The following is a 9856-nucleotide window of genomic DNA, read 5'->3' on the forward strand; positions in this document are numbered from 1 at the left end:
AAGTGGTACCTATCCAGGTACCTTGTGACAGTCCTCTCCTGTAGGGAGTACCATCAGCTTTTCTTTTTTGTTGCCCATTGGCAGCCATTTTGTGTTGGCACCCACACCAAAGGAATGAAACAAAGGAACAAAGCAAGAGAAAATAAACCAAATATCCCTTTACAACAGGTCTGAGAACATTGATTCGAAAGACTACACACATGAAAAGGAGCTCATATTTATGGAAAATAAAAATGGTGCTGTTTGTAAGGAAGACATATTGGGCAGCTGCGAGAATGGTTTACATCTAGCGAAGATTTTAAGTGGATTTTAAGGGGGGGAAATGAAGTGGCAACAACAGGCAGAGATGGACATGTGTTTGCAATGGGAGCAGGAAACCTGGGGTGTTTTTTCTTTTAAAAAATTGTGTTAAATTAAAATAATTTGGTTTAATTTGTAATAATTCAGAAAATCAATAAAATAATAATTAAAAATAAAATATTTTAGAATTTTCAACAACAACAAAAATACCTCATTTTTTACTCCAAAAGCACTGGTTGCACCAACTGGGTCCAGAGGGAGAGGCAAGTGAATGGGCAGCAAGAATAGCTGTGAGGAGGAAGAGGAGGACCCGCAATGGGAGCATCTTGCCCATAGCCCCTTAAAAACAAAAACTCTGGTGAATTGTGATCCTGAATAGACAGGCAGTACCTTATTTGGTGTGGCACGGAACTGACAATAAGAGCTAGGACTGAAGCACAAGAAGGTCTCCATTAGTGCGTTTGTTAGGGCTGTAATATAGTTACCTTTAGACAAAAGAAGAGTTACTATTAACCCAGTGCAGCAGTCTCTGGCACTCATTAAGATAACACTGCTCCAGAGTCACCCCATATGAACTCGGGAACACACCCAACATCCCCTGTGGCTACACATTGCAAAGGAAGCTCATCATTGATGAATGAGTTTCCTTTTAGGGAAGCTTCTCTGCCTATTACTATTTTTCTCACTGAGGAATCCCTTTTCGTAAGCCCAAAGAAAGAACACAGATGGAGAACCATGTCTTTTATTATTATTAATAATAATTTTTATTTACTTATTAGATCTCTATCCTGCCCTTCCTCTCAAAGGAGCCGCAGGCAGCAAAACACAACTAGCAAAACAAGACACTTAAATATAAAATCAAAACACATTTAAAACATTTTTTCTTTTAATTAAGAGCATCTAAAATGATTAAGAACACCTGCACTTTACCCTTCAGCACTGGAAACTACCAAAGCAATATTATCCAATTGGATTAACTATTTTTAGAGAGGAACACATCTTTAGAGAGGATCAATGGGAGACGGCTGGAAGTTTGAGTGCAACTCTCTTTGTAGTAGGGGGGCTTCTGCATGGACATAATTAGGGACCTCCAACTTCCCATACTATTGCTGTAACTTTCACCTCTGGAGCTGACCTCTCTATCTCTTTGATATTTAGACATGTGTCTCAGGTTGCATCCTGTTTTGGACCTCAAGATGAGAGGTCACCTTGAAGCTATTCTCTGAGAACAAAGGAGCAAGCATGACTGTTGTTTTCCAGACTAGTTAGCTAGACCAGGACTAGAAACTCTCCTCTCAGAGTTATGTATTTCCTGTAATATAAAACTTCGTTATTTTCTTACTCTACAACCACCTCTGAGGGTGCGATTGCAAGAAGTAAAGTCTACTCTTTAAGCAAGATTTGGGTGCTCACTCTGCGCCCAAAAGGGTTTCAATAGGTAGTTGACCCAGTTAATCTTAATGGAGACCAACCAGCTTTCCTTGTGATTTGGCGACTGGGTGGTGAGCCAGAAAAAAGGAAAGCCCCTCATTACCTACACTAACATTTTCCCCGTACCTAATACCATATTCTTCCTCCCATTCTACTAATGGAGGACATCCACCAGCTTCATGCCAGTGCTACCCTCACCAACTGTTGCCTATCCTTGAGCTTCCTCCGCCTAGGCCTAAAAAACCACAAATGGCAAATCAGTAGCAAATTATAGTCAACATAAATCTCAAATTGGGTCGGGGGGAGGCAATGGGCCAAGATACTACATTAAGCACAAAGGAGGCACCTTTGTTTCAGAAGGCGGAGACCAAATTATTCTGCAATGCTCAAACTTTCAGCAGTACTTTTTAATAAGAAATTCTTGTCTTATTGGCACCTCACAGGGCCTTGCGTGAGCCATCATTTCAATTGTTAATCGCACAGATGATTGATCGCCAGATTGTGGGCGGGAGGAGAAAAGGGAGAAACAGAATTTCCTTTCAGTTATTTTCAAAACCCTGCCAGGAATAACTGCACATACCCTGCATTTTGCAAACGCGGTATCCTCCTAGAGGCTTTGCAGAGTTGCCCTTTTTGTTATGCTCACTCATATTGGGAACAATAGATGCATATTCTCAGCACAATACAAGCTTTCGTATTTCATTGTATTTCATTACAGTGGTACCTCAGGTTAAGAACTTAATTCATTCTGGAGGTCGGTTCTTAACCTGAAAATGTTTTTAACCTGAGGTACCACTTTAGCTAATGGGGCCTCCCGCTGCCGCCGCACAATTTCGGTTCTCATCCTGAAGCAAAGTTCTTAACCCGAGCTACTATTTCTGGGTTAGCGGAGTCTATAACCTGAAGCGTCTGTAACCCGAGGTACCACTGTACTGCGGCCATCCAGAACACAGGACAGATTGTCCTTGTACACATCTCACCTGTCGACGCAGCTTTTTAAACAGAGAAGAAATCATACAAAGAGTAGCTCTTGTCTGAGTTGATTTGATAGTGTATGACAGGTGTAAACTGCAGATATTGAGTGATGTAGAGCTCCAAACCCTCGCTCTGCGTTTTCTTATAAAATATAGAACATTTAATTATAGTGACTGATTGCTCTCATTTCTCTTGCACCCCAGAGCTGTGATAATTTGATGAGAGTGCTTCAGAAATATGAGGATTGAGAACTTAAATGTCTCTTTAAAAATGCACCGCAGAAAGATCCCCGTGAAGCACAGCACTTTAAAGCCCAAACTTAGAAGTGATTCCGAAGGAAGGAGGTTCCCCACCAAAGGAGCAAGATGGGTTTTAAATGTCACTGTGAGATTAATATGCTTCGTTATCAATTTGCTGCTGCTGTTCTTGAAGATTAATGCTGTTCAGCACTGATGAAATACAATGAGTAACAAAGTCAATAATTAATCAATATTGTTCACATGGAAGTTTCGGACTAAGCACTTTGGTTTTCTTTCATGCGGGATGAATACCAAGTCAGAAATTGCAATGCAAATTGTGGGTGGGGGAATTGCTAAGTATCCAATGAAATTCTAGCCTGATCACAACAAAATTCACCTGGATCCGCATTTTCTTGTGTTCATCATTTTTTAAAAAGCTACTGGCTGGTTAAGGAAGCAGGCTAACAAAGCATGAAGGATTTGCATAGGCATTTGTGATAAAGTGGTAGAAGTATTTCAAAGAACAAGTTTCTTCAAACTTTTCAGATCCAGGACCCACTTTTAACCCAAATAAGCACCAGGGGACCCGTTTCTTAATCTTTTACCATCTATTTGCATGATGGTAGCGCTCCTGTTCCATCCCACTTTGGATCAGCTGAAAACCAGAGTCACAGAGTAACAAGGCATTTTTCTAGTCCAGGGATAGGTCAAATGTGGTAGGTAGGCCTCTTTGCCTGACCCTGGTGACTCTTGCCACACCATACACATGTCATGGGCCAGGAGTCAGCTTGGCCTGCTGAACAGCAGCCTGAAGGGGGAGAAGGTGGAATGACACCACCTGCAGCTGATCAGCCTTCAAGGACACAGAGGGGAAGGCACTGATGAGAACCAGCTGGCTTCAGCCTCCTTAAGCTGAGCTTCCAGCAGCAGTCTGATGTTGGTAACAATGCTTGTAGTTTCTGGTCCTACCTTGCTGCTTCCTACTCATCTTGACCCCACGATCATCGGATTCCCTAACCCCTGGACCATCTGCCCACATGGACTGCTGTTCACCCAACCCTAGGACTGGACCTGACTTTGGATGCAGACTCTGCCTCCAGGCAAGTACACCTCAGAGACCCTTCTGGTTGGCTCGACTTCCACTCCACTCAGCTCTGCACATTGCTGCTCAGCAACGAGGCTATGACAACACGGCTCACCTCTCACCAACTTTCCTTCATACCATCCCTAAGTGTTTTTGTCTGGCTGAAGTGTGTCCTTGAACTCTGATATTGCCTCTTAGTTCTCTGGATGGAGGACAGAGAGGGTTGTGTGAATGTGTGTAGAAATTGTACAAAGGTAAAATTTTACATGCATTGCTTCACCTGCTTTTGCCTCTAGTCCTGCCCACCACCTGGAAGGTGGCCCAGAATGGAACGTGACATGGTCCTCACCCTGCAAAGGGTTCCCCACCCTCATCTAATCGATCCATCTTTCAGTATGGTACACTGGGGCTAGCAGAGGTTCTCCAGAACCTTTCCCAGTCTTTACACCCATGAGTACAGCTAGGTAATTTTAGGCTATGGAGATAGTAATATTATGTGGCTCTTTAGATGGTATCACCTCGTTTACTTCAGAATGTTGTCAGGCTTATTTCTGGTCAGCTATCCCATTCTGCTGAGTGGGGGCCTTAGGTTTGTGCCCTGGGCTCTGCTGCCAGCACCTGAGTTTTTTAACCGGAGATGGAATCAGCTTATGCACTCAAAGCATATGTTTTGTTACTGGGCCATAGCCATTACCTATGGAAGAGTTAAGTAAGAAAATAGGAAAGGTAACTGGAGCCCCTTAAAGCTGATTTAAAGTTTTTTTGTTTTAAAGTTGGAAGCAACAATTGCAGATCTCCTTTGTCACATCTGCTTTGGCCGTCAGAGATTTGAGCAGTTTTTCAAAAATCATTCTATAATATATTTTTGCTAAGTTCTGCCCTTTACTGTGACATTCATGTTTCCATAGTTACTAATATAAAACTGAGAAAAGAGCAAGGAAAGTTCAACAGCAGATGAAAAAAGGAACACTACGAAACTCTGGTCAATGGACATGCTAATGAAGATATAAAAAAGGTAAAGGGACCCCTGACCATTAGGTCCAGTCGTGGACAACTCTGGGGTTGTGGCGCTCATCTCGCTTTACTGGCCGAGGGAGCTGGCATACAGCCTCTGGGTCATGTGGCTAGCATGACTAAGCCGCTTCTGGTGAAGCCAGAGCAGCACACGGAAACACCGTTTACCTTCCTGCCGGAGTGGTGCCTATTTATCTACTTGCACTTTGACGTGCTTTTGAACTGCCAGGTTGGCAGGAGCTGGGACCGAGCAACAGGCGCTCACCCCATTGCGGGGATTCAAACCGCCGACCTTCTGATCGGCAATCCCTAGGCTCTGTGGTTTAACCCACAGCGCCACCCGCATCCAATGAAGATATAGATGGGTTAAAAAAAAAACCAACCCCTCATAGCACGATGTTATCTTAAACAGCAGGTGCAGAATTCCTTTCAGGTGGGCCTCAGTGTCACAACTTACCCAGGGTCTCCCCATCTGCATGCCCCATAGATTGCACATGCATTTGCATACAAGGGGAAATGAAGCAACGGCTGATAATTTAGCTCTTATTGCACTGCACCTCTTAGTGCATTGCACAGGCCCACCAGCAAAATTTATGTATGTAATTTAGGTGGCCATTTCTGGAGAGAGGGGAAATCTGTGTTGATGTACAGCAGATAAACTTGAGAGCATGCATTAATAATTTGCATTGCAGCACAACCAAGGAATATATTCTCCGCTCCATGTGAACGGCCAGATAACTCAAATGTAATTAGCTGCTGTCAATAATCTCCTTAGTCTGGAATTATCCTCCCATGTTAGGGAAGTGGCAGATCATCTAGTAGGGTGCTTTTCAAACGTTATTGAGCCCTTTACTGAAGGCTCTCTTCTGGTAATTGTCTATTCCGTATAATGAGCCTCTTGCCTTAGCCTATGGACCAGGGGTCAGCAACCTTTTCCAGCCGTGGGCCGGTCCACCATCCCTCAAACCATGTTGTGGGCCGGACTATATATATTTTTTTGGGGGGGGGGATGAATGAATTCCTATGCCCCACAAATAACCCAGAGATGCATTTTAAATAAAAGGACACATTCTACTCATGTAAAAACATGCTGATTCCCGGACTGTCTGTGGGCCAGATTGAGAAGGCAATTGGGCCGCATCCGGCCCTCAGGCCTTAGGTTGCCTACCCCTGCTATGGACACTATGGCTTTGGAAGACTTCCAACTTGATCCTAATCCCATTCTCTTGGTTGTAGTGCAGACCTGGAACCATCTTCCTGATCTGCCTGCTTCATTGGTTGCCCTGAAACAATGCTGAGATGGCAAAGCCAAGTACAAAAATGGTGTTGGAGTCAAGCCTTTCAGAATTAGTGATAGTCCTTTGGTGTTTGAAAGGGGCCCTGGTGCATCTGTCTGAGCACCCCAGGAAACTCCATTCCCAGCTTTCTCCCAGTATCTATGTCCATGCAACCTCCATACCCTCCAAGTCCCGATTTTCCAGGGGCAGTCCCAGAATTATAGACGCCATCCCAGTTTCTGATTTGAGTCTGGAACATCCCTGTTTTCCTTTTACCTCCCCTCCTTGTCTCGGAGAACATTTAAAAGCAGTGGATAGATCAGATCACCCCCCCCAAAAAAAAACATTCTCATAGTTGTTGTTGCTTTGCTTCCTACCTTTTCTCTGACAGGAATTCGAGGCAGCTTACAGCTAAATTTTTATTTCATTCCATTTATCTGTTGAAGGTGTTGGACATGATCCATTCCTTCACACGTATTTTTTTCTTTACAACAATCTTGCAATGTAGGTTAGGCTGAGAGGTTGTAATTGGCTCAAGGTGACAGATGTATATGTTTATATGACATCTATGTGTGCAGGAGATCAAATGTCCCTATTTTCATCTGAGGAACATTGGAGGGTATGGCTCTCCATGGACCATTTGTAGTATGGAATTTTGTTTGTGCTGAACCAAGAGTACTTGGTTCAACAGTACTTCTGTGAGCCGCTCCAGATAATTTGGGGGAGAAGGCATACGGTATATTGGTGGGTATCACACCCATGTGGGCAGATAGCCCTTCCCTTCTCCCGCTTTCCTCATTTTGTCAGCTATGAGGGGGTTATATGAGGCCCACCGGAGGAGACAGGAAGCAGTAGCTACAGAGCCTTTTTCTATGAGCACCAGGCAGGTGCCATTGTAATTGCCCACAAGACACAGGACTGCTGTTGACACCAGGCTGGGTGTTAAGTCATTAAATGGCCATTTTCCACACTGTGTTTTTGGCTGCGTACTTAAGAGGTTGTAAATGTGTATCTCTAAAGATACAGAGGGATGCAACAGATGTGTTTGCAAACTTACATACCATGCACAGTGCCGGATTTACATATAAGCTAAGCAAGCTGTAGCTCAGGGCCCCACTCTCTTGGGGCCCCCCAAAAAAATTAAAGGAAAAAAAACCCTGGATGTACATTTCCAAAATATAAGATAAAAAACAAATAAAATAAAACCTGCATAAAGCAACAGTGTATTCTGTTATGTGCAAGTGGCTTTAGATACCTATTAGGTCCATAAATTACCATATAACATATATTCAACACAAAAAACAGTGACAATTTGTTGCTGACAAAGGACAGCTGGACATATAAAGGGCCCCATTACCTTCAGTAGCTTAGGGCCTCATCAAACCTAAATCCAGCCCTGACCATGCAGATACCCTCGTCAGAGAATCAGGACTGACCATTATTCCCTGCTAAGGAGACATTCAGTGCAAACCTGGATTTGCTTCTGTGTGTTGTGTGAAACAGTTGTGTAGTTCTTTTGAAGGGAGTTAGTAGATTAGTGGGCCACATTTCACCTGACAATAATATTTATGCTGCCTGCATCCTTGAGTAGAAACAAGATCTCATATAGATAAATCATGCTTCTTCTTTCCTGCCCACTATTTTCTTTCTTTTTTTTTAGATAATTTCATACCATGGGGCATGTGGTGTTTAATGGATGCAGCAAATGAACCTTTATGCAAGGCACATGTTGTATGTTTTTCAGTAAAGAAATATGGGGTGTATAATAAATTTAAAGCATGAAAGATGAACAGCATGAGAAACGCAGCCAGCTCCAGGGTTCCCTTGCTTTAATGATCGCCTGCTTGTCACAAGTATTGGAAACATTAATTAAAATGAATTAGTAATGATTTTAAGCATGTGATTGGTGTGAGCCTATTTCCTAGTCGAGAGGAAATGTAATTTAATAGAATAGTTTATTACACAAGTTGCTTTCTTGTTCAGACTCAGCAACTTTAGGATTTTTCATGGATGTCATCATTTATTATCTCTGCGATGCTCTGCTGAATAGCATTCTTTTGGTCGCCATGAATAAATTGATGTGATGTGTATTGTATTCAGGGAGACGATTCGTAAAGAAGGTTAAAAACTTGTGGTGCAATAAGCTCCAAATTTCTTAGAGTGGGGAAGCTGTTTCTGGTACAGTGGTACCTCGGGTTACAGATGCTTCAGGTTACAGACTCCGCTAACCCAGAAATAGTACCTCGGGTTAAGAACTTTGCTTCAGGATGAAAACAGAAATCGCCCGGCGGCAGCGGGAGGCCCTATTAGCTAAAGTGGTACCTCAGCTTAAGAAGGGACCTCCAGAATGAATTAAGTTCTTAACCTGAGGTACCACTGTATATGGGGGGGGGGGGGTTGTTGTTGGTTAACAATGAAGTTAACCTCTCTAGTAGGCCACAAACCTGGGCAGTGTATATGGAGGTCCTGGGCTGCCCAGACCACAAGACCCTCCCCTTGCTGATCAGCCTTGCTGATGTGGGCCAAATGAAAGCAGAACAATACATTTGGCACCAGCTTGGCTGCAGGTGTTGCCAGAAGGAGGCATACAAGATGCTGTCCAACTGTGCTAGGGACTCCACTCTGGATTTCTGTAGGGTTTACCCTTTGGCCTTTTCTTCTCCTGAAGATGCCCCACAAGGCAGTGGGTATATATTTTGTCCTCAGGGTATACTTCCAAAGCCTTTCTCATGAAAGAATAGAGCCACAAGGCACATTTATTTGTTTGTTTTTCAAGTGTTTGTAGTGATTTAAGAATTATGAGCTACATCCCATCCACCCCCCAGACCCAGTCGAAAGCCATTGGACTGGGCCAACATTACTGTGAAGTCTCCTGGTTGGCTATAACATATACAAAGCCAAAACACTTTACATGTATGGTAAGGTAAAGCTGAATGTAATCCTCAAATCGAATGTTGTCAATCTAAAAAAAAAACAACCTGCAAGATTATGCCACGATAATGGACATATTGCTACTTCAGTGGTGTATCAGGGCAGTAAACTTTATTTTGTAAAGACATCTTTCATGCTTCTCTCTTGATTGAAAAACAATCATTTTTCATAGCTCCCTCTTGACTGAATTTCCATATTTGCTCCATTTAAATGTTATTGTTCTGGTCACCTCTGGCTTTTTCATTACCTTGAGCCATGCAGTTATTCCCTCCTTTATTAGTATGAAATTGAGCCTTAAAACATGCACATATTAAGTACCATATAACATCATTCTCCCCTCTTCTAAAATTGTGCTCTGTCTGTAGATTTGCAGTAATATCATTTAGCCTGCAAATATATATTTTCTCAAATAAAAAAAGGTATCTGTTTACTAAATAGGATGCACAGCTGGAAAATAACTAAAGAGGAATGAGGCAGGTGTGAGCACACAAAATTACTGTGAGATATGGAAATCGTCTAAAGCCCCACAGAACAGCTGGCTTTTATTTATAGCTTGACAAAGGAATTAGCTCTATGAACACCTTTTGAAACTGTTGGCTAGGTTT

This window comes from Podarcis pityusensis (assembly GCF_964106645.2).
Source record: "Podarcis pityusensis genome assembly, chromosome: 11".
Taxonomy (NCBI): Eukaryota; Metazoa; Chordata; class Lepidosauria; order Squamata; family Lacertidae; genus Podarcis; species Podarcis pityusensis.